Raw genomic sequence first — 25,930 nt, 5'->3', positions numbered from 1 at the left:
TGGCCTGTAGCTCAATGAAATATCATTACACAGACCATTTCAGCCAGATAAAGCCCTTTTCACACAGAAATATCAACTTATAGATAATCTCAGACAGACAGACCATTTAATCTATTGATGCCAGGGGGATTCAAACAGTATGGTAGGCAAGCAGGGAAAAGAGCTTGCAGACAATATAATACCAGCCAGTGCACATAGTACCCATGTAAATTCAGACACATTTATGCTCCAACTGTGGAGCTGGCCATCCAGTTACTCAATGTAGGGCCGCAAAAGATAGGCGACCACCTCCATTCTAAGCAGGACGCAATCCTGAAGGTACTAGCACCTTCGCCAACCAAGCTGGAAATCATGTATCCATGGCTTAATATATACCCAGATAAGGCAGGGGCAGAAGCAATTAGGGCAGGTTTCGCTACAGGCTACCGCATTCCATACATAAGGCCACAGCACAATTCATCAGATCAAACTAACAATTCAACCTCTATACGAATACACTGTGAAGTGACTCGAGAAAAAATAGGCAAGGAAATAGCTCTGGGTAGGATAGCAGGCCCTTTTCAAAATCCTCCACTTGAGAACATGATTATATCCCCAATTGGTATAATACCCAAAAAAGAACCTGGTAAATTTTGCCTCATTTATAATTTATCGTACCCCTTAGGAAGATCAGTTAATGATTTCGTTGACCTGCAGCTATGTTCAGTACAATATGCATCCTTTGATGAGGCCATCATGATAATAAGGAAGCATGGAGTACAGGCAAAGCTCGCAAAAGCGAATATTGAGTCCGCATTCCGCCTCCTGCCATTCCACCCTGAATCATTTTGTCTGTTAGGTGTCACGTTCAAATAACAATACTATTTCAACAAGTGCATTCCCATGGGTTGTGCCATATCAGGTGCATATTTTGAGCAGTTTAGTTCCTTCGTGCACTGGGTGGTTGTGCAAGTGGCAACAGCCGGGGACTGGTTCACTACTTGGATGACTTTCTGTTCATAGGCAAGAACACACATGATTGCAAGTCTATGTTACAGGATTTGAAATGGGTAGTGAGTGCATTTGGTATTCCATTTGCGACCGACAAGACAATAGGACCATGTAGCATACTGACATTCTTGGGCATTGAATTAGACACTAAGAACCAACACAACAGAGTCCTGTGATGGGCTATACAGGCCAGATGGAGTTCACCTATCTGACATTGGTCTAGACATTCTGAATGCAGATTTCCAAGACTACATAGAAGCAATAACTTTGAGTAGAAGCCGCAGCTAGGAATGTTTGGGGGGAGCACCCGGCAAGCGAGGTGTCGCTGCCGTGGCCTGTGGAGGTATGTAATGTCAGTCAGGGCTGGATACATAGCACCTTGACAGTTAATAGTTGAAAGTGAAGTGTTAAAATATGATGGTTAACTTGAAATTGAAAGAAAAGGTATGGCCACAAGTTAGCGGATAACTGAGAGAAAAGAATACTGGGACTGTTGTGTCTCCTGGCTTGGACAGCAGCGGTGTAGCTACAGGTGGGACAGGCCCACCCAGAAGCGTCACACCCCAGCCAATGAAAATTCAACATCCCCTCTCTTTCTTCCCTCTACCCTCGCATGTCTAGTGCTTCTCACCCCTCCCACAGTTTCAGCACTTCCATGTCTTTCTCCCATGCCATGGCAGCGCTTGCACTTTAAAGCTATCATGCCGCTGGGCAGGAGGTCCACATGATGCGTCAGGGCCTTCCCTTTACCATGACTCACCCACTGATGCAACTTCCTGTTTACACAGGCTGGGCAGGACGTGGGAGAAAGAAGGCTCCGACACAGCACGCAGGCCTGTGTGGAGTTTCTGCTGGGTGATGATGACAGCATGAAGTGCAAGTGCTGTGGCGGGAATGGGTGGAGAGTAAGGAAGATGCGGAGGTGGCGATGCCGGAACTGTGGGAGGGGAGTGGGGCGCTGCTCATGCAGGGGTTGGATGGAAGGGAAGAGGCGCTGGACATGCATGCATGCAGGCGGGAGGTTGGAGGGAAGGAAGAGAGGCATTGGGCATGTATGGAGGTGCTGGAGGGAAGGGATAGAGATGTGGAACTGCAAGGGAAGGGGGAGGTGCTAGATATGTAGGAGGAGGGAAGGGTGAGAGGTGCTAAATATGTAGAGGAGGAGGGAAGGGGGAGAGGTGCTGGGCATGCAAGGGGACTCTTTCAAAAAGTTGGCAACTCTAGTGCCCACCCATCCAAAAATTGCCTTCTGGCTACGCCACTGTTGGACAGTCGGGAGGCCTGTGACATCAGATGTAGTAAAAATCTGTGTAGACACATCCTTAAACTGGATATGCCGAAGAGACAACATGTCCTCAGAGTGACAGCACAAAACACAGACAGGGTGCTTAGACAGCAACACCTGTGAGACTATATGAGATTGCAGGTAATGAAGGCTGTGTAGCCTAGGCAGGAATTTGATAGCAGAGATGTTCAAAGTTTGTTACATTGTTTAAATAAACATTGTGTTTATGTTTCTGGCTGTGGCCTTAATACAATTCCAATTCTATTGAAACAGACTCCAGTGTATAGTGGAGGAGTGGCCTAGTGGTTAGAGTGTTGGACTTTGGTCTTGGGGAACTAGGTTCACTTCCCACTGCAAGCACAGACAGCTTCTTGTGATTCTGGGCAAATCACTTAACCCTCCATTGCCCCAGGTACAAATAAGTACCTAAGCCACATTGAGCCTGCTATGAGTGGGAAAGCACAGGGTACTAAAAAAAAAAAAAAGTAGAATTTTTTTAAGGCTTGAGATAAGTGTGTGCCGAATGCCCGATTTGTGAGTAAACAGGCCTAACCCTTTATATGCTTTCTTTTGATTTTATAGTATCTGCTTGTTATTTTTGATCTTCATAAGTTTGTTCATGGTGTACCACTTGCTAATTAGAGGAGTTCTCATGCTCAAAATCATGTACCAAAATTCAGATAATTAATTCTCATAATTACACTTCATATTGTTGATCTGCTAATCTCATATTAATGCTATCACCCATGCATTCCTTGCTGCTATCATTCTGAAATACTTTATATTGCTAATCTGGCAATGTAAAGTTTGTTCTCACAAAAAAATTCATACAGAAATTTGGATAAAATAGCACAGGTTTGGAACTTCTGGATGTAACACCATGAGAAAAGCTTTTAAATTATATTACATTCCATCTCAGCCTTTCATAACCAGTTGATCTCTATTTCCTGCTCGTAAGCACTAATGGTAAGCTAGCGAATGAGTTGCTATATGTGATTAGACTGTTTTATAAAATAAGACTTTTGTTCTAAGATAGAAAATTTGAATTTTATTATAATGCCATCATATTTTGGGTGTGGCAAAAGGTTAGGGAAAGAAGTGTTATTGCATTCTGGGTGAGGGATCAGAAAATGGATGAAGAATAACATTAAAGTCTAGAAGAAATGATTAAAACATATAGGACCCAATATTCAAAGTGATTTAGCCGACTGCTGACCACTTAAATCACTTGCGGCCAGGTTTACTAAGGTACATTAGTGTTTTTAGCATGCCTACACTTAGGGCGTGAGCTAATCATGTAGGCACCTATAGGGATATTGTAGGCACATACATGGTTAACGCACGTTAAAAATGTTTACGCGCCTATAACACTGTTTGGTAAACAGGGCCCTTGGTCAGGGCTACCCACTAATATTCAGTGGCACTTAACCAACTAAGGGGGTCTTTTACAAAGGTACAGTAGCGTATTTACTGCAAGCTAATGATTAGCGTGCACCCAGGGGCATAGCTACATGGGGCCACAGGGGCCTGGGCCCCCATAGATTTGGTCCTTAACCCCCCTGCCGATGACCATCTCAATCCCCCTCCCGCCGCCAACCCTACTCCGTCATCGCCGTGGGCTACCTTTGCTGGCAGGGGACCCCAACCCCCGCCAGCCAAGGTCCCCTTGCTTCCCGCACAAGGCTTCATTCTGTTTCAGTGAGTCTGACGTCCTGCACGTACAACATGCAGGATGTCAGAAACAGAACGAAGCCTTGCGCGGGAAGCAAGAGGACCTCAGCTGGCGGGGATTGGGGTCCCTCGCCAGCAAAGGTAGGTGGCGGGAGAGGGTTGGCGGCGGGAGGGGGGTCGAGAGGGTCATCGGCAAAGTTGGTGGTGGTAAAGTTGGTGGTGGCGGCGGGGGGGGGGGGAGGGTCGGCTGCACCAGGGTGGCTAAAATGTGCCCCCTCACCTGGGCTCTGGACCCCCCTCCCGCCAAAGTCTGGCTACGCCCCTGGCATGCACTAAATGCTAGAAATATCCTTCAACTATATGGGCGTCTCTAGTAGTGCACGCTAAAAACACTAGTGCGCCTTTGTAAAAGACCACTAACTGCCGCTGAATATTGCGGTTAGCATTGAACAGAAAGCCGGATATGTTGGGAGTGTTCTGGGGGTGGAATCAGCACTTGGCCAATTAAGTGCTGATATTCAGCCCTTAAAAGCAGCCATGTTTACTGTATAACCGGGACTGCAAAAAAGTCTGTCCTATTTTTACATGGTAACCCATGGCCGCTTAAGAGATGAATATCGACTTAAGAGGCTTAGGGGCCCTTTTAGTAAGCTGTGTAGGCACTTATGTATGACCAATGTGTGCCATTTTTGAGTTACCATCCAGCTACCAGGTAGCCCTTGTGGTAATTTCATTTTTGGCATGTGCCCGCTACATGCGTCAGTTGTGCACGTCAAGTGGCATTCTTCATGTGTAGGTCCTTAACGCCCAGTTAACGTGTGAAACCTTACCGCTAAGTCAGTGGCTGGCGATAAGGTCTGGGACCCAAAATGGATGCACACCAATTTTGATTTTGCCGCACATCCATTTTCATAAAAAAAAATTTTTTAAGGCATTTTTTACAGGCGTGCTGAAAAATGGATCTGCGTGCGCCCAAAACCCGTGCCTACACTACCGCAGGCCATTTTCCAGCGCATCTTAGTAAAAGGACCCCTATGTGTTAGCTTGCTTAAAAATAACTAGATATTCAAAACCAAATCCCGCATAGGTCTTGGGAACAATGCCATCTTCAGTGAGCAAAACACTCATCACCGACAGCTGAATATTGACCCCATATGTTTTGGAAGATGGATATATTAGCAGTGTCTATCATCTTCCTACGTAAATCTATATAATTCTGTTAACTTTTTAAAAACATGTTACCGTGTCCTTTGAAAGATAGAATACATATTCATACAGATTTCACAGCAAAAATGAAGATATTTCATCCCATGGAACTTAAATTCTTTCATTTTGTAGATTTGTCCTAGGAATTGTGCAAAATATATTTAATTTTATAGAGTAGTTTATAATCATATATGAAGCACATGCTATATGGACACAAAAATGGTTAAATCCAGCAGTTATGCTGTCATGAAAACAAGTAAACAACCTACATTAATTAGCTAGAAATACAGCGATTCCAGCAGACAGAGGTTTACACTTCACAGATTTCTATTCGCATTCCTGTAAGCATTACTAGTAAAGAGCATATGAAATACCTTGGCTATTTATCATGGGAGCACATTCTCAACTTGAAACTCATTCAGCTGCACAAGTAGCATAGGGTGTCTTTTACTAAGGCACGCTGGCGTTTTTAGTGCGCGATAAAAATAGGCACTCGCTAAACGCTATAGATGCTAATGTATTCCTGTGATATTTGCCCCGCTGGAGTACAACTTTGAAGATCTTGTTGGAGTGATTTGTTAAAGATCCAAGCGGGGACTCACTGGCTACGGAACAATAAGTGTCCTATTGCTATTATGAAAGGCTTAAAAGAGGCTCTATATTGTTGATGTGTATGCGTGAGGTTGAATGGAGTTGTAGATAGAATTAATTAACTCTGACACTCTTGGACAATTTTTAGATCCTTAATATTTTGGTTTTTTCACTTTTTGATGATAGTAGCACAAGTAAGTGGTTGACTTATACAAAAAATAATTACGGAGAAGTTCTGTGATCGAGAAGCTTGTCCACCCTCAGAGATATAAGACACTTTGGTGCAGTCTCGTTTGGGTGAGTTTACACTCTAAGAACTCTCCATCTTCAAAAAAATTTAATTCCTTTAAAAAACATTTTGTATTAATATTGGGAGTGTCGAGTTGATTTACTTTTCTATCTATATTTTTTTACTCCGTTCTATGATTCTCTGGCTTTTTGGATAAATGTATTCCTATGGCCATCTCTAGCGTTTAGTGCGCACCTATTTTTAGCGCACGCTAAAAACGCCAGTGTGCCTTAGTAAAAGACACCCATAATAAATCATCGGCTTCCTTTTATTTACATAGGGGGGTCTTTTACTAAGGTACACTGGCATTTTTAGCGCACACTAAAAATAGACACGCTCTAAAAACTAGAGATGCCAGTGTATTCCTATGGGGGTCTCTAGCATGTAGCGCGTGCCTATTCTTAGCACGCACTAAAAACGCAAGCATGCCTTAGTAAAAGACACCCCCTCAATCTCCCGCTTAAAACATTAATTAAGAAATAAACATTAAAGACAGAGAAATGAATTCACCCATTTTCTGCTTTATGGAAAGAAGGAAGTTACGTTGAATAGTTACTTGACAGGCTATTGATAGTTAATTGTGATTCAAAGCTGCAACAAAGGCTTTATAAGAAGTTGTATAAAAAATAGGTGGGGTTTAAATGAGTATATAATGAAGACGTTTGGGCCTGCCCAGTTCCAAGATGTGGATTGCACAAGCTATCTCATTTCCCAGTGCATGAGGCTCATTAATAGAACTGCAAAGTCACTGACATTAGTCCCTTGCCGGAAAAGGCAGAGAAATGATAATGAGCACATTTGGCTTGTAAGTCACAATAGGAAAGAAGGACAAGAAGTCAAAACCACCTAGCATCATTTCTATCTCCAAAGCGTTTCAATTTTATACAATTTTATAAGTATTCATCCCTGTTTCAAAAGAAACAATGGAAAGGGAAGAATACTACAGCAATTCCTAAACAAGTGAAAATAAACTATGGTTTTGAAAGCTTCAGAATATGAAGGACTGCTAACATGACATTTGTTCATGTGATCAAATGAAAAATGCTATGTTATAATCTACATAATATATATTCTGATGTCCTTCAACCTCAGATGTCTTCTCTATAAGAAAGATCATCAACGGGGAAGAAGCTTCACAGCTCTCAACCATGCGAATCTTTTCCTTAGAGACAAGAAAGTCCTCAGTCTGCATTCCTGTTATAACTTCATAATTTCACAACCCAGGCTAGCAAAACTAGAACATCTATCCACCCACCAGAGCTCCATTATTACATCAGTTATCTTGTAGACTCAAGATTAATGTCAACATAGAAGGTATTCTGTCTTTATCCATCCCACTCTTGAAAGTACGCCTCCATTTTCTACAACAGAGATCTTAGATATTTTGGTGTCTTTTAGACTATAAAGTCCTGAACGCTTTTTTACTATCAATAGTCTCAACAGGATGCATGTCTCCACTGAAGGAGGCAGCCGAACTGAGTCCATTATTCAGCAGGGGCGTAGCTAGGTGGAGCCACGGGGGCATGGATCCCCACAGATTTAGCCCTGGCCCCCCCTGCTTTCGCCTCCCCCGCCACCGACCCTCCTCCGCCACATTCGACCCGACGTCACCAACCCTCCCCCGCCGCCGCCGTCATGTACCTTTGCTGGCGGGGATCCCTAACCCCTGCCAGTCAAAGTCCTCTTTAGCGCAGGTCTCTGGCACATTGCTGATCTGGATTGCCAGGTGCCCTTGACCTGGATTGGCCGCTGTCGGGGACAGGATGCTGGGCTTGATGGACCTTTGGTCTTTTCCCAGTATGGCATTACTTATGTACTTATGGATTCTGTTTCTAACGTGAGTCCTGACGTCCCTCACGTAGGAACGTGCAGGATGTCAGGACTCACAGAAACAGAATCCAGATCAGCAAACGCGCTGGAATTGGAAACTGGCGCTGAATGGACTTCGGCTGGCGGGGGTTGGGGACCCCCCGCCAGCAAAGGTACCTGGCGGTGTCGGGGGAAAATTGACGGCGGCGGGGGGAGTGGGTCAAAAGGGATGGGGGAGGGGCGGTGGCACCAGGGGGGGGGGGGGGGCAAAAGTGGCAAAATATGCCCCCTCACCTTGGGCTCTGAACCCTCCCCTCCCGCCGAAGTCTGGCTACGCCCCTGTTATTCAGTAACATTTTATTCAGTTAAAGGGTGCTGGATGTTCAGACACATTTAGGTTAGTTTAGTTTGGGTTATGTAACACCCTGCCCTTCACACTAAACAGCTGGAACTGCTAAATATGATCAGTTAAAGTCAACTGGCTATCTTACCTGGTTAACTTAGATTTGCTGTTTATATGGTCTGACTCAACCGGTCAACTGTTACTGTTGAACATTGGTGCTATCTGCTTATGGCATGCCTCTGACTCCTGTTGGACATCAAGTTGTTGATACAAAAGCTATCCATTCAATAACTAATTTATATGGTTGATTCCTAATGTTAACCAGACAAATCTGAATATCAGATGTAGAAACGAATGAACAGAACTAGAGACTCATATGTGACTGTGGCCACTCGCCCTTTTTAGTTCTTTTCTACAACCTACTATTTAAAATGACTAAATAGCCTGCAGTGTCTCTCAGATGTGTCTAGACAGGATAAACAATACCTGGGACATGAAAAATACTGCTAATGTGCTACTTAATGGTAACGCCGGATATAGTATAAAAATGCAGACATTGGGTGTCCTTGTTTATTAATTATAATAGTAAGGTGGCAGCCAGAGGCAGCACCTTGACTGCCAACCCCAGTTTTCTGCTGACACTTTCCTGCACCAATAATGGGATGAAGAGGATTATACATCATACTGTAAGTCCCCATTTCAGTCTGGCATATGCTGGTTTCAGTGGCGTACCAAGGGGGGGGGCAGGGGGGCGGTCCGCCCCGGGTGCACACCGCTGGGGGGTGCCGCGACGCGCGCCTGCTCTGAGTTCGCTAAACTTTGTCGCTCGTTCGCTGCAGCTCCCTCTGCCCCGGAACAGGTTACTTCCTGTTCCGGGGCAGAGGGAGCTGCAGCGAAGCGAAGCTTAGTGAACTCGGAGCAGGCGCGTGCCGCAGCAACCCCCCCCCCAGCAACATGCACCCGGGGGGGGGTGTCATTTCGCCGGAGGGGGGGTGAAGGTGTCATTTAGGGGGAGGAGCGCTGCACCCAGGGGGGGGGCGCATCGGCGCTCCGCCACGGGTGCCATCCAGGCCAGGAACACCACTGGCTGGTTTTTATGTGTGTTTGTTGTTTAAGAAGGATAGGGCATATACACATTGATGCGTCCCTTGTATATTTTCTCTAGCTAAAGTGCCATTCTTTGCATTCAGATTACTAATGGGTGTCTCTGGATACTTTTCAGACTTACCCAGGCCTATATGGTGCTTGATCCTGATCTAGAGATTAGAGACAGGCACCCTGCTTTCTGGTTACCAGTGACAGAATTGGAGAGAGAGCAGTTTAAATATTATGTACAGGTACTTATTTTGTACCTGGGGCAGTGGAGGGTTAAGGGGTCCTTTTACAACGGCACGCTGAAAAATGGCTTATGGTAGTGTAGGTGTGGGTTTTAGGCAAGCGCCGATCCATTTTTTAGCACACCTATAAAAAAAGGCCTTTTTTTCCCGCAAATCGCCGCACGTCCATTTTGGGTCTCAGACCCTACTACCAGCCATTGACCTAGTGGTAAAGAATCCGGGCGGTAATGACCTACGCACGTCCAATGTCACTTGGCGCACGTCCGTTATGCATGCCCAAAAATAAAAAATATTTTTCAGATGCACGCCAAAAATGAAATTACCGCAAGAGCCATGCGGTAGTCGGGCGGTAACTCCATTTTTGCACGTGTAAACGCTTACGTGGCTTAGTAAAAGGGCCCCTAAATGACTTGCCCATAGTCACAAGGAGCTGTACGGGGAATTGAACCCAGTTCCCCAGGATAAAAGCCCACTGCCCTAGCCAATAGGCTGCTCCTTCAGTCTGTGGATGTAAACCAATCCATAACTATATCCTTCTTCATATCTGTCATTGTTCTTCATGGATTCTGGGATTTGTGTGTGCACGTATCTTTCATGTTGTGTTTGTTGTTTACTGACATCCTAAAGTAGCACACAGTGCTTGCTCTCTCCTTTTTCTCCATTGTTTATGAGTATGAATTTTGTGTCATGTTTCCTTCCTTCCTTTTTTTGCTTTGGGTGTGGCACTATAGTTCATGCAATGAAAGGATGTTTTGTACTCCCTTACAATCGTTATTTCTCTTGCTTACATTATGGGGCAATTTTAACATTTCCTGAACTTGTGTCAAGTTTGTGAGTACTTTCCATTAGGGATATGGAAGTTGATTTTTTCTTTTTTTTCTTTTTGTTTTGTTTTTTTAAGTTATTTTTGTTTCATTTTAGCTAACATGACAGGGTACATGCTATCAAAATAGCTAATGCTACCACAACATAGCACATCCTAACGCAAAAATGGTGTGCACTATTTCATGTTTGCCTGTGCTATTTGTTTACCTTGCTTGAGTAATTAAATTAATTAGACATTAAACATTGAAGTGCTCACTTTAGAAGTGCTATTTGGGTTTTAGATTTGTAAAAGCCAGCATTTAGATGCTTATGTTCCATAAATGTCCATAAGTGTTATAACAAAGCCAGGATATATATATCTATAACCCTAAGGGGGGACATTATCAATGTAGGCTACCATTAATATATGTTATTATACTGTTAACCCAGGTTAGTAGTAACTAGGTCTCATTGCATACAATGGAACCTGTGCTAAAATAAGAGTTAGTGATATAATAACATGACATAATGACAGCACACATTGATAACTATGACTTTAAAACATATATATATATATATATATATATATATATAGCAAGAAGGTGTAGTCTATGCATCTTTTGGGTGAGACTATGGCAGGCCTAAAAAATAAATGTATATTTCCCATTTTAGAAATGCTCAAGGTTTGAGGTTTTTACTTCATCCCATCTCCTGTTTTCATCCAACCCTCTTAGCAGTCGCCTCTGAGTCCCAAATGCCGTCTACTCTCTGGCCCCATTGGCCGCACCCAAAAAAAAAAAAAGTGCAGGGCTGCAGCAGCCTTCAGGCATGTGCTGTCGGCTCTACTGGTTCCTCTGCTCCCGCTGACGTCAACTTCCAGTGGCAGAGGACTGTCAGAACTGACAGCACATGCTTGAAGGCTGCTGCAGTCCTGCGCTTGCTTTTTTTGATGTTGTTTTTCTGCTGCTGCGCTGCTGTTTGCAGTAGCGGTTCAGGCGGGAGGGAGGTCGGGATTTGCTGCGGCACCCCAGAGAGGTTGCTGCGGTGCACAGTTTGGGAAACGCTGCCATAGTCTGTTCCTGAGATGGATATGGGGAGAGCCTCTGCTTGCCCCAGAATTGGTAGCATGGAATGTTGCTACTAATTGGGTTTTTGCCAGGTACTTGTGACCTGGATTGGCCACTGTTGGAAGCAAGATACTGTGCTCGATGGACCCTTGGTCTGACCCAGTATGGCTATTCTTATGTTCCTATGAAAATAAGTGCCTACTTTTCTTTATAGAATAAGTACTTATCAGGCACCCTTTGGGTGCCTTATATATAGTTGCTCTGTTATAGAAATACCTTATTATATTTTTTCTATATAATCTTCCTTGTTTTCTTTGCGTGTTTTGCTTGGCACAACTGCAATATCCTTCTGAGTTTCTTCAGACTTATTTTCTTTTAATTTGCTTCTGCAGATCAAGCTAGAGCTTCTTCAAAGGGCTGCCACCCTACAGAACCAACATTCTTCCAAACCATTTCAGCATCCCTTGGGCTTGCTCTGAAAGGAAATAGATAGTCTCCACTGGAAGTGCAGTAAAACGTTGTCTGTTCTGTCATGCTTTTCTGATTTCTCTGTGAAGCGTCTCCTTTTCTTTCTCTTTTAGTACCACCCTGCTATGCACATAATCTTCCCTTATCATCACCCAGAGGTGTACACATTCACTTGGAAGTGGGAGGAGGACTCTCCCTCACTCACAGGCTTAGAAGCCCAGCACCTTCATCACTGCCTATCTGTAAGGGGCAGGGGGGGAAACATTTTTAAACGTGTATTTTATTTAAAAGAAAAAAATGGGGTAGATATTCACCTAGCAGCAATAAGTGATTTTTTATCCACTGGCAGCATTATTTCCCAGATATTCAATACCGGGCCATTTTATACACGTTAGGACTTCTTATACAATGGAGAAGTGGACTAGTGGTTAGAGCACCAGTGTTGACAGTTAGAGGTGGCTGATTCAAATCCCACTGCTGCTCCTTGTGGTCTTGGTCAAGTCACTTAACCCTCCATTGACTCAGGTACAAACTGAGGGGTCCTTTTACTAAGGTGCGCTGAAAAATGGCCTGTGGGCGTGTGCAGAACTATTTTTTAGGGTACCTACAAAAAAATGCCGCATGTCCATTTTGGGTCTGAGACCTTACTGCAAACCATTCTTGACACGCGTAGCTGCTGTGCGCCAGAAAATTAAAAAATACTTTTCAGACATGTGTAGCGAACGCGCACCAAAACTGAAATTACCGCAAGGTCCTTACGGTAACAGGGTGGTAACTCCAATTTGACGCACGTAGGCGCCTACGTGGCTTAGGAAAAGGGCCCCTTAGATTTGTGAGCTCTCAAGGGATGTACCCAGTGTATCTGAATGTAACTCACTTTGAGCTACTACTGAAATAGGTGTGAGCAAAATCCAAAATTGTAAAAAAAAAAAAAAAAATGGCTGCTTAATTTAGGTGGTTAAGTGCCAACTCCCACAAAACAACTGGCTTTCAGTTTAGTGGTGTGTGATGATATTCAGAAGCACTAACTGGTTAAGGGGTCCTTTTACTAAGCTGCGGGAAAAAAAGGGTCCTGCGCTAGCGGCAGAGGCTGTTCTTTCCGCAGGCCAGGGCCCTTTTTTACGCAGCCAGTAAAAGCCCCCCCCCCCCCTCCAAAATGGCCACACATTGAAAGAACTCTTACTGCATGGCTGTGTGGCAGGGAGCCCTTACCGCTACCCATTGAGGTGGCCATGAGGGCTTCTGCGCTAGCCTGGCGGTAACAGTGCAGCGCGTGGCAATACCCGATTACTGCAGGGTTATCGCCGAGCAAGCTATTTTCAGAGGTTTTCTTTTTCCCCCAGAAATAGCGCACGCTCAGGGCGGGACTACCACTGGTGGCCACACTGGGCTAGCGGTAGTCCCGCCTAAGTGCCACTGAATAGCAATGGATAATCCTGCACAAGCGATTTAACAGGGCCAGGAGCCATTTCTGGCTGGTTAAATCACTTTGAATATTGACCCCCTTATCATTTATTTGTTTTCAAAAAAGGGATAAGGTTATAAAGGATATTTGTTTTTACTTACAATAAAGGGCTTTTATAAAATTATTATAAACTTTCTGTGACCTACATCTATGCATGTTCAGGGGCAGAGACTGGATGGAAAATGGGCAGAGTTGTGATTTGTATATATAGGGCTAGATTTTATTTATCACGATCAAAAAAATCAGTATTGAAAAAAATATGTCTAGGTGTATTCTATAAAATGTACGCCTAAATTTCCTTGCAGTTTATAGAATATGCTGAGCGCCTTTTCCTGTGACTAAATTTAGTCACAGGCAATTACACCAAGTAAAATTTGTTGTAAATGCTGATGCCTAAATTTAGCGCAGTCTAGGTGTATTCTATAACAACGTGCAGAGATTTTAGAAATGCCCATGACCAGTCCATTCTATGCCCATGGCCACGCCCCATTTTATACTATCAGGGGCATTTTTGAAAGAAGGACACCCATCTTCCGACACAAATCGGGAGATGGGCATCCTTCTCTCAGGGTCACCCAAATCGGCATAATTGAAAGCCGATTTTGGGCGCCCTCAACTGCTTTCCGTCGCGGGGATGATCACAGTTCACCGGGGCGTGTTTGCACCATACCGAAGGGGGGACTGGGGCATGATTAAGAGATGGGTGTCCTCGGCCGATAATGGAAAAAAGAAGGGTGTCCCTGACGAGCATTTGCCCGTCTTTACTTGGTCCCTTTTTTTTTTCACGACCAAGCCTCGAAAAGGTGCCCGAACTGACCAGATGACCACCGGAGATAATGGGGGTTGACCTCCCTTTACTCCCCCAGTGGTCACCAATCCCCTCACACCCTGAAAAAAATTAAAAAAAACATCTTTTTCCAGCCTCTATGCCAGCCTCAAATGTCATACCCAGCTCTATGGCAGCCTCAGATGTCATACCCAGCTCCATCACAGCAGTATGCAGGTCCCTGGAGCAATTTTTAGTGGGTGCAGTGCACTTCAGGCAGGTGGGCCCAGGCCCATCCCCCCTCACCTGTTACACTTGTGGTGGTAAATGTGAGCCCTCCAAAACCCACCCGAAACCCACTGTACCCACATGTAGGTGCCCCCCTTCATCCCTAAGGGCTATGGTAGTGGTGTACAGTTGTAGGGAGTGGGTTTTGGGGGGGCTCAGCACCGAAGGTAAGGGAGCTATGCACCTAGGGTGCCCAGTTGGTGTCCTGGCATGTGAGGGGGACCAGTGCACTACGAATGCTGGCTCCTCCCACGACCAAATGCCTTGGGTTTGACCGTTTTTGAGATGGGCGTCCTCGGTTTCCATTATCGGCGAAAACTGAGGTCGCCCATCTCTAAGGTTGACCATCTCAACATTTAGGTCGACCATCTCTTAGGATGACCTAAATGTTGAGATTTTGGAGTCTCCGACCATATTATCGAAATGAAAGATGGACACCCATCTTGTTTCAATAATATGATATGCCCCTCCCATTCACGGGGACGTCCTCAGAGATGTGCGTCCTTAGAGATGGCCATCCCCATTCGATTATGCCCCTCTATGTGACTCATGTGCATCATGTTACAGAATACTCTTAAAGGGTTGTGCATGTAAAATCTAATTAAAGTCAATAGTATCAATAATTGCTTGTTAATTAGCAATTATCAGTGCTACGTAGTAACCTAGTAACATAGTAGATGATGGCAGAAAAAGACCTGCACGGTCCATCCACTCTGCCCAACAAGATAAACTCATATGTGCTACTTTTTGTGTATACCCTACTTTGATTTGTACCTGTCCTCTTCAGGGCACAGACCGTATAAGTCTGCCCAGCACTATTGGCTTGTTAACTAATTTAGTTGCACACGCAAATCCAGATTTGCAAGCACAACTTAAGTCGCGCTACATAGGATCCGGGGGCGGGGATTAAGGCCTGATATTCAATGGAAATTATCCAGGTAGAAGCAGTACTTACCCAGAAATGCATGTCACTAGAGTCTGGCACTGATTTTCAGTGATTTTATCTAGATAATACCACTGAAAAGTTTTACTGACTGCCTCGGAACTATCTGGATATTGCCAGTAAGATCCAAGAGTACAGCCAAGATGGAGATTAAATTTATTTGGGTACTACCAACATTCTGCAGAGGACTTCCAATAACTATTCAGACAAGGGAGGACAGCAAAATAGCTGATCTACCTGGGTACCTGAGTTTTGAGTGCTGTTGTTTTGGCACCATGATTTGGGCTCCAGGATTTGGGCCCCTGCAACTTTTGGCACTGCCGTTTGGGTGCCAGACTTTTGAATGCTCAAATGGCAGCATCAAAAATTCCTCTTTCTACTTCTTCCCTGCACTAACTTCCAGTACTGGTTGACAGAAAACAGGGCCTGTAGCTGTTCACTTTCTCTGCCTGGGGAAGCCCGCATTGCCCTTCTGTTCAGAGGACCTCTGGCCAAAGCAGCGAGCAGCCTCTGCCATTGAGTACCAGAAGCTAGTGCAGGGGAGAAGTAGAAAGAGGAACGTTTGATGCTGCCATTTGGGCAACAAAAAGTCCAGCATCCCAAAACCCAAAAGAAATCCAGTGCCCTAACCAGGGCCGCTGAGATAGGGGGGCAGGAGGGACAAAATTCCCTGGGCTTCCAAGGGGGGCCCGACGCCGTAGTCCCCTCCACCCGCCCCCTCCGTCCACCACCAGGCCGGGCCCCCCTGAATTCAAATCATAGTGCCTCACCTCGACCTCGCTCCGTGTGAAAGAAGCGCAGCAGCGGCAGTCTTCAGGTCGCCTCCCTTCAGACCTCCCCTCCCTGTGTCCCGCCCTCGTCTGATGTAACTGGCATGAGGCCGGGACACAGGGAGGGAAGGCCCGAAGGGAGGCGATCTGCAGACTGCCGTTGCTGCACTTCTTTGACACGGAGCGAGGTCGAGGTGAGGTGCTATGATTTGAATTCAGGGGGGCCCGGCCCAGTGGTGGATGGAGGGAGGCAGCGACAATGACGACCTAGGGGAGGTGGCGGGGGCGGCCTTGCCTCGGGCCCGGCCCAGTCTCTCGGCGGCCCTGGCCCTAACTATAGAGCTCAAATGGCAGTGCCCAAAAGCCCTGCTTTGGACCTCCTTGTCCAAATAGTTGTCCAGGTGTTAGTTCAGAATATAGGTAGCTGCTTTGTATTCAGACATTTCAGTGCAGGTATCTGGGTATAGCCCAGGGCTAAACATCTGGGTATAAATTGAAATGCCACAGTTTGCACTTTAAAGCAGTGCTTCTCAACCCAGTTCTTAGGGCACACCCAGTCTGTCAGGTTTTCAGGATATCCTAAGCATGAGATGAATTTGCATGCACTCCCTACTTGGTATGCAACTATCTCATGCATATGGATTTCCTGAATACATGACTGGCTGAGCATGATCTTGCAATCTTCTGAAAACTACTGAAAACCAACCTGTTCAAATAAGCATACCACAATGATCCATCCTAAATACTAAAAAACGAAACTCCACCAAAACCAGACAAAACGGAACTCTCTACACTTGACTACTTCATTGAACGCTACGCATTACTCACCACCACTCTACTTCTCATGCAGGATATGAACTTTATATTTGATCGTCTAACTTACTCTATAACCACTCTATCATTTATGATCTTTAATGCAAAGCTGCTTTGTAATTTACCTTATCATTCATGAACTCTAATGCAATATCACTTTGTATTTCTCAACCCGGAAACGGCGATCGCCACTCCGGCACAATGTAAGCCACATTGAGCCTACAAATAGGTGGGAAAATGTGGGATACAAATGCAACAAATAAATAAATAAAATCTTTAGGCAATGGGATCTATGCATAAATTTCACACATGAATCTGGAAAGGATACACAGCTATGGGAGGGGCAGGGATGGATCAGGGGCGTTCCTTGAATTTGCATGCAATGTTATAATGAATAAAGGAGATCCACACCTAATTTAGGGGCACTTTTACTAAGCCGCGTAAGCGTCTACATGCAGCAAAATGGCGTTACCATATGGCTACCACATCGCACTTGCAGTAATTTCATTTTGGCGCGCGTGTGATACGTGCAGCTGAAAAATAATTTTTATTTTCTGCCGTGCCTATCAAACGCGTGCCAAGTGGCATTTGGTGCATGTAGGTCATTACCGCCCGATTACCATGTGAGACTTTACTGCTAGGTCAATGGCTGGCGATAAGGACTCAGACCCAAAATGGATGTGTGGCATGTCCATTTTTGGCAAAAAGTTTAAAAAGACCTTTTTTACTGGTGCGATGAAACATGATTCTGCGCGCGCCCAAAACCCACGCCTACACTACCGCAGGCCATTTTTCAGCGCACCTTAGTAAAAGGACCCCTTAGGCATGAGAATTTACACCAGGTTTCAGTTGGTGTAAATCCTCATACCCAAAATTGAGTGTGGATCCTGACACCAAATGATTGCTGTTTATAGAATGAAGCTTAAAGCTAATTTTTATCGGTGCTGATTTTTCGGTGACTTTTACAGAATTTATCCCTATGTTCTTTGTGAATTTTTCTAGCTTGGTGATATAAGTTTTATGTGCATGTATGAAGGCAGTGAACATGAGTTTATATGACCAGGGTTGCACCACACAGTGTATATTTGGAAAGTAATAGTAAAAATAATGTGTGAATAAGAGTGAAGTCAGATGGGAGAATATAGGGGAAGGGAAATGGGACTTGATATACTGCCTTTCTGTGGTATTTTACAACTGCATTCAAAGTGGTTTACATATATACAGGCATTTATTTTGTACCTGGGGCAATGGAGGGTTAAGTGACTTGCCCACAATCACAAGGAGCTGCAGTGGGAATTGAACTCAGTTCCCCAGGATCAAAGTCCACTGCACTAACCACTAGGCTACTCCTCCACTAGCAACATTCCATGTAGAAGCTTGCCCTTGCAGATCAGCAATGTGGCAGGACATCAGACTCACAGAAACAGAAGCCTGATCTGCAAGGGCAGGCTTCTACATGGAATGCTGCTAGTGGAATAGCAACATTAACATTCCATCTAGAATCTCCAATGGTAGCAACATTCCATCTATTCCATCTAGAATCTACAAATAGTTTCAACATTCCATGTAGAATCTCAAATAGGGAAAGGGAACTGGGACTTGATATACCGCCTTTCTGTGGTATTTTGCAACTACATTCAAAGCGATTTGCATATATACTCTAATGAAAATTGTGTTAAACAGATCAACTTCCATGATTTTTCATAAGAAAAAAATAAAATAATAAAGCCTTATATTTTTCTCATATAAGAGTCATAAGAGCTACTCAGAGCAAGGAGAAATACCATCAATTTCTATAAACGGCGCTTTAAATTGTGTGTTCAAATTTGGGCACTTGCCCAATTTGCGCGCACAATGGTAATTAAATAACAAGCCAATTAGCTCTGATAACTGGAATTTTAACAATCAATTATTGGTGCTGATTGACTTTAATTAAAATTTATGCATATAAATTTAGGCACGGGATCTGTGTGTAAATTTTACTCGTGGGTCCAAAAAATGGATGCGGCTATAGGAAGGTCATGGATCAAAGCGTTCATTTAATATACGTGCATTGTTATAGAATTCAGGGGATCCACACTGAATTTACACCAGGGTTTCATTGGTGTAAATAGCTGTACCTAAACGCAGTTCTGGTTCCCATCACTAAGGGGTCCTTTTACTAAAGTGTGCTGAAAAATGGCCTACGGTAGTGTAGGCGTGTGTTTTGGGCACGCGCAGAATCATCCCGCAAATTTCTCAACCTGCACTACCCCAGCTGCAAAGGACTTAAATACAAGCTGATGCACGCCACTACCTTCTCCTATAAGAGCACGCAGATATGGAATGCACTACCTACAGAACTGAAAGCAATCAAAGAAACAACTATGTTTCGAAAATCTCTGAAAACATTCTTCTTCAACAAGGCCTACAATGAAAACCTATAACCTCACTAAGCCCACTCAATTATGAACACACACCATCTATAACTACCCTAACAACTCTCTCCCTTCTTCCCTCTCCCCTTCCTTAATCGCTACACACTACTAACTGTATCAGATATCCAGTTATGACTATGTTACCAAATCTATGTATGCCACATTGAGCCTGCAAATAGGTGGGGGAATGTGGGATACAAATGCAATGCAATAAAATAAATTTTTCAGCATACCTGCAAAAAAGACCTTTTTTATTTTTGCTAAAAAATGGACATGCAGTAAAATGAAAATTGCTGTGCATTCATTTTAGGTCTGAGACCTTACCGGCAGCTATTGACCTAGCGGTAAAGTCTCATGAGGTAACCAGGCGGTAATGACATACGTGCATCAAATGTCACTTGGCGCGCATCCAATATGCGTGTACGAAAATAAAAATTATTTTTTGGCCGCGCGTATCAGACATGTGCCAAAAATGAAATTACCGCAAGAGCCACGCGGTAGCCGGGCGGTAACTCCATTTTGGCGCACGTTGGGCACACGTACAGCCTTACGCGACTTAGTAAAAGGACCCTAAGTTCTATTCTATTAACGGCACCTAACTTTCTGGGCCATTGATATAATAGCGCTTTGCACTTTTTTCAGTGCTGATTTTTTAGGCACTATCTATAGAATTTACTCCCCTGTTTTCAAAGCCACACTAGTGGCTGCTGCGCTGCATTGCGGCAGTACTGCATCGGCAGTTGCTAGTGTGGCTTTGTAAACAGGGCCTTTAGTCTATTTCTAGAGATGATGTTCAAAAATACTGAAACAGTCAGCATTGAATGTTGGGTGGATAGGTGGTTTACTACTACTACTACTACTATTTAGCATTTCTATAGCGCTACAAGGCATACGCAGCGCTGCACAAACATAGAAGAAAGACAGTCCCTGCTCAAAGAGCTTACAATCTAATAGACAAAAAAATAAATGAAGTTTAAAAAAATATTCCCAGGAATCTATATGGATAGTTTGGCATACAGGTTGCTATATGGACAAAGGTAGTATGGTTTAAATGTGGTGGAATTTGGGGTGGACCAAATTGGGGCCAGAGAGATTATACAAGTAGAATTGATATTAAGAAATAGTTAGTTAGTTAGTTAGTTAGTTAGTTAGTTAGTTAAAAAATGTATAGCCCACATCATCAACCACTCTGAGTAGCTTACAATCTGACATAGATAATATTATTCACATTCACTTACAACATAAAAGAAGACAACTATTTCAGTTCATAATACAATAAAATAAAACATACAAACACTTTAAAAACTAGCAATATAAAAACAACTAATAAAATCTTTACAAATCAATTAAGATTTGAACATTCATTGCTCCTCCAAAAATAGCAAGAATAACTTTAAGTAGATATTTTTATAAGGCTTTTTCTGAGTGTAAAGCCTGTAACACACAAACAAAGCGGAAAGTTCTCTGCAGTTAACAGAACAAGAAAGAGAGGGAGACAAGACTACAAAAGTTCCACAAGTAGAATTTTACTCCAATCCAGATATGAATTCAAACTTGACTGTATCAAGGTAGTGATGATCTGACATGGCCACTTTTCTGCTGAAGTGCCTGCCAAAAGTGCCCAAAACTGATTTTGGTGTCATTTGCTGACATTGTTGAGAAGCCAGGATAGCGATTTTACAGCCAGAGACAATGTTGTGATGGCGATGCATATTTTATAAATACAAGTGCACATACATCAATGGAATAATTCAATAAAAAGTTGCCTAGTTTTAGGTGGCAAGAACATGTACAAACATTAATAGGTGCTCATTTTCAATGTACATAGACTTACAAAGTTCCATAGTAACATATCTAGCTTTCTAAGTCTATGTGCTTTGAAAATGAGCCTCTTTATCTCAGTAATCTGGGCATTTACACGTGTAAGCAGTGGCGATCCTAGGTCGGCTGCCACCCGGGGCGGATCGCCGCTGTGCACCCCCTTCCTGGCACAATGACACCCCCCCTCCCCGGTGCATCAAGCCCCCTGGGTGCATTCTTGGCTGCTGAAGGGTGCAGAGAGTAGCCGCGCACCTGTCGGCTCCGCTGGCTTCCTGCTCCCTCTGCACCGGAACAGGAAGTAACCTGTTCTGGGGCAGAGGGAGCAGGGAACCAGCGGAGCCGACAGGCACGCGGCTGCTCTCTGCACCCTCCAGCAGCGTGCACCCGGGGCGAACCACCCCCACCTCCCCGCCCTTGCTACGCCACAGCGTGTAAGTGGACATATATTTATAGAAAAGAGCAATGTCCAGCTATGCATTATTCCATAAATTCCCACCAAGGTGTGATAGTGCATACTTTGTAAGTAGGCACTCATATGGGCATAGTTTGATAGAACGTGGGTGGATCTAGCATTTATGTGCATATATAATACAATTTAATTTATGTGTATTCTTTTGCATTCTAGGTGTCAACATTTACACCACCTCTATGCCCCATGTAAGTGGCCTACCTTAAATATTGGTGCATTTTGGCCATGTAAGCTAGTAGGCCAGAAAGACATGTGGAGGCGTATTTTCAAAGCACTCAGACTTACAAAGTTATGTGGAAGGGAATTTTTGATATGATATCTAAATCTGTCTTTAAACGTTATGCTAAAAACATCCAAAAATTGAGTGGTGAAAATGGCCATTTTAAAACCAGAAAAACATCTTTTTTTCTTTGAAAATGTCCATTTCCTAGATGTTGTTGTGCTGAGTGCATCTCTCTTTTAGGACCAGTAGCGTAGCCAGACCTCAATTTTTGGATGGGCCTGGGTGGGCATGACCCACATATTTCCTCTCTGTCCATCCCCCTCCCATAAAGATAAATACCTGGGCTGGCGGGGATCTCCGGGCCCTGCCAGCGAAGAATCTTCTAGAGGCCCCCAAGGCTTGAAAAGTCTCATCCCTGCACCAGTCACCAGCGTGGCGGGAAGCAGCGTTCAGCAGCGTTGCCTGCTTGCCTTTTAAAATAATTTGTCTCCCCAGGCTCCGCTGCATTTACTTCTTTGCCCGTCGCAAAGCGCTGCCATTCGCACAGGCAGCTCCACTCCCCTTTGCCGCATCCATCTGGCCCTACGTATCCACTACAGGAAGTGGATCAGAGAAGGCTGGATGGATGCGGCAAAGGGGAGCGGAGCTGCCTGTACGAACGGCAGCGCTTTGCGACGGGCGAAGAAGTAAATGCAGCGGAGCCTGGGGAGACAAATTATTTTAAAAGGCAGGCAGACAACACTGCTGAACGCTGCATTCTGGACCCAGCAGAGCCATGGGAGAAAAGGCAGCGACAGCAGCAGGATGTTGGCTGGGCGGGCCTGGAGGGAAAGTGGCTGGGCCTGGGTCCGTCCAGGCCCGCCCGTGGCTACGTCCCCGTTTAGGACTATTTTCAAAACAAAAATGTCCAAGTGAAAAACGCACAAAATCAAGCCATTGGGATATAGGAGGAGCCAGCTTTCCTAGTAGACTGGCTGCACACGGCAGTGGGGCACCCTAGGGTTCACTGCAGTGGACTTCACATAAAAGGTCCCAGGTACACATCTCACTGTTACCCCCTTATATTGAATGGTGAGCCCTTCAATACCCACCAAAAACCTATTGTACCCAAGTATACAGCACTACAATAGCCCTTATGGAAGCAGATGTCACCTGTATGTGGGTACAGTAGGTTCTTTTGAGGGGGGGGGGGGTGGAGGACTGGCACTTTCCACCACAAGTGTAATAGTTAGATTGGATTATGGGCCTGGGTCACCTTCTCTACAGTGCACTGTATTGACCACTAGGCTATTCTAGGAACTTACTTGCTGCTCTAAGAAGACTGGCCATAACACCTGAAGCTGTCACAGAGTCCGGTATATTCTGTTTCATTTACATTTTTTGCAGGATGGGGTGGGGGGGGGTCAGTGACCACTGAAGGAGTAAGGGGGTGTCATTTCTTTATTGCTGCGGTGGTTATCTGGTCATTTAGGGCACTTTTTGTCACTTATTCATTAATAAAACAGGTTTAGACCAAAACCTCTAACTTATAGCTCTGGACACTTTTGTTTTGTTCCGTTATATGGCAGAAAAATGTCCAAGTGTTCGGAACACCCCTATCCTGCCCTTAACATGCTCCTGACACGCCCCTTGTGATTTGAACACACTTCTGATGGACTTCATAGAAAAACATCTAAAACTTGGTTTTGAAAATGCGAATTTGGGCATTTTTGTGAGAAAAACATCCAAATGCAGATTTATGCTACTTTTTGGATGATTTTTCTCTTTTGAAAATGAGCCCCATGGATATAAAATAAGTGCTTCCTAGCTCATAAGTCTAGGCTCACTGTTGTAGAATGTAGAGTATGCACACACTTCTGCAAGTTTTTTGGAACAAATATATAATTGTTCCAAAAAACTTGTTTTGTGTTTTGGAGCAGGATCTGGAAGCCTATCTTATAAAGGCACATAGGTATCTTGTTGATTTCATTAAATAGGATCCCTTTTGTCCTTATCAAATCAAGGTATAAATGGATAACTGATGTGAATAAAGCTGTGCCAATATATTCAGTTTAGGAATTTGACTTGAATAAAATCTATCTATCTATCTATCTATCTATCTATCTATCTATCTATCTATCTATCTATCTATCTATCTATCTATCTATTTTAGGGGTTCTCAATCCAGTCCTTGACACATACCTAGCCAGCTATGTTTTCAGGATATCCACAATGAATTATGCATAAGATTAATTTGCATGCACTACCTCCATAGTATGTCATTCTGTCTCATGCAAATCCATTGCAGGTATCCTGAAAACTTGCCTGGCTGGGTGTGTCCCAAGGATGGATGGATAGATAGATAGATAGATAGATAGATAGATAGATAGATAGATAGATAGATAGATAGATAGATAGATAGATAGATAGATAGATAGATAGAATGACAGTTCTTTAACTGGTGCATAATGTTAGGTCAAAACAAGTTCTTACAATCACACATGCGTAGGAAATCTAGGACAAAACAGCATTCAAGCACAAACAAAAAGAGTGGAGAACAAACCTCAGTTGAACCACCCAGCCAACTACAGTTTTAAGGCATGGGCACAGCTCACCACCACAGGTTTAAAAAAAAAACCTCCACTACACAAAGTGCTCAAAATGTCTTCTCAAAGTGTCCAACAGAGTCACAAACGCAAGTGTATAGTCACAGGAAATAGAAATTATCAATCCCTGTTCAAGTTGAATCATAACATGTTGATGACATAATACTCATCTCTCCGTCTTCTTATTCTTCAGTTAGAAGTAAAACCAGCGTGTCCATAAATCCCATGTACCCAACAGGGATTCCCCAGTTCACCGAAGCTGCATCAGGAGTAGCATTAGGGGTAATAATCCTGTGTCATAGCCACTGTATACCAAAAATCAGTGCTGCTGTGACCAATTTTCTGATTCAATTATTTGGAGCTTGTGTGGAATTTTTTGGCATAACGTTAGGTGCCAAGTTCATGCTTATGTTATAGACTAATATCATGTCGGAGATGCTAATAATTGGCAGTTCTATAACAAACACCTCAAAGTTGCTTAGCATATATCTGCAAGGGGAGTATACATGTGGGCAGAGTATGGTGGGCTATGGCTTTGCCACCAAGCGATGCAACTCAACCTATACAATACTATCATTTGTGCAAGTCAGTTGAATATCAGCCAGGGCCCACATAAACAAAGTCTGCACATCCCCTTCCTACCCCCAACACAATAACAGATCCCCATAACACCAGCACAGATTCCTCTCCCAGCCCCCTGCAGCACATGATTCCTCCTCCCCCCACCCCGGCACAATCTCTGAGACTACTGCTAGAGGTCACAGTGGCCATTTTTACAAAGAAGCCACTAGGGGCAGTAGTGAGTGCCGTTTGCTCCTGTCCCCATTGTCCCACTGGACCACCAGGGACTAAGATAGGCCTGGGGTGCTGCTCTCAATGGGAGATGGAGATATGTGATTCAGTCAGGGAAGGGGGTCTAACATTGAGCTGGAGAAGGGGATCAGACACTGAGGAGGAGAGATAATGAGAAACTTACCAAGTGGAGGGGGATCAAAGCCTGTGCTGGGCAGAGGGAGACTGAAGACTGTGCTGGTGTGAGGAGATTGAAACTGTGCCAGGGAGGGGAATTTGGATACTCTGTCAGAAGAGTCAGTGATTGCGTCGAGGGTGGGAGGGGCGATCCAAACTTGCAGAGTCGTGTGGGAGGGAGGGGAGGACACTGTACTCTGCAGGCTAGTGCCCAGAAGTTATATAGGCCGATAGTATGGCACCTGCATAGCTAACCATGCAAAGTTAGGACTGCTTTTTATGAAGCCCTACTTGCTCATCTAGCTATGGGCAGTGACACTTAATATTGCCAGCACCCGCATAACTCCCAGCTCTCCCATATTCTGCAACCCATTTCCTATCCTATTGGTATTCTTTTACTGCAAAAGGAATCTGCAACACATCTCTGTGACTAGCAGATGGTGTAAAATGTATATGCAGCTTATAGAGTCCATATGTTGCTTGTTTTGTAGAGTTTGTACCCATTTTTAATAGAGAAATCTTGCTTCTTATTAAAGTTTAT

General features: G+C 44.2%; 1 protein-coding gene across 1 annotated transcript in view; it reads left to right on the top strand.

Annotated features, from left to right (window-relative positions):
- SYT4 (synaptotagmin 4) overlaps positions 1-25,930 on the top strand; it is a 52,129-nt gene that overhangs the window by 5,613 nt on the left and 20,586 nt on the right. The gene's annotated exons all lie outside the window — the stretch shown is intronic.

Source organism: Microcaecilia unicolor, chromosome 2 (assembly GCF_901765095.1).
Source record: "Microcaecilia unicolor chromosome 2, aMicUni1.1, whole genome shotgun sequence".
In the NCBI taxonomy this organism is placed as follows: Eukaryota; Metazoa; Chordata; class Amphibia; order Gymnophiona; family Siphonopidae; genus Microcaecilia; species Microcaecilia unicolor.
Note: the sequence above shows the minus strand (reverse complement) of the source record. Positions and strands in the feature narration are given on the sequence as shown.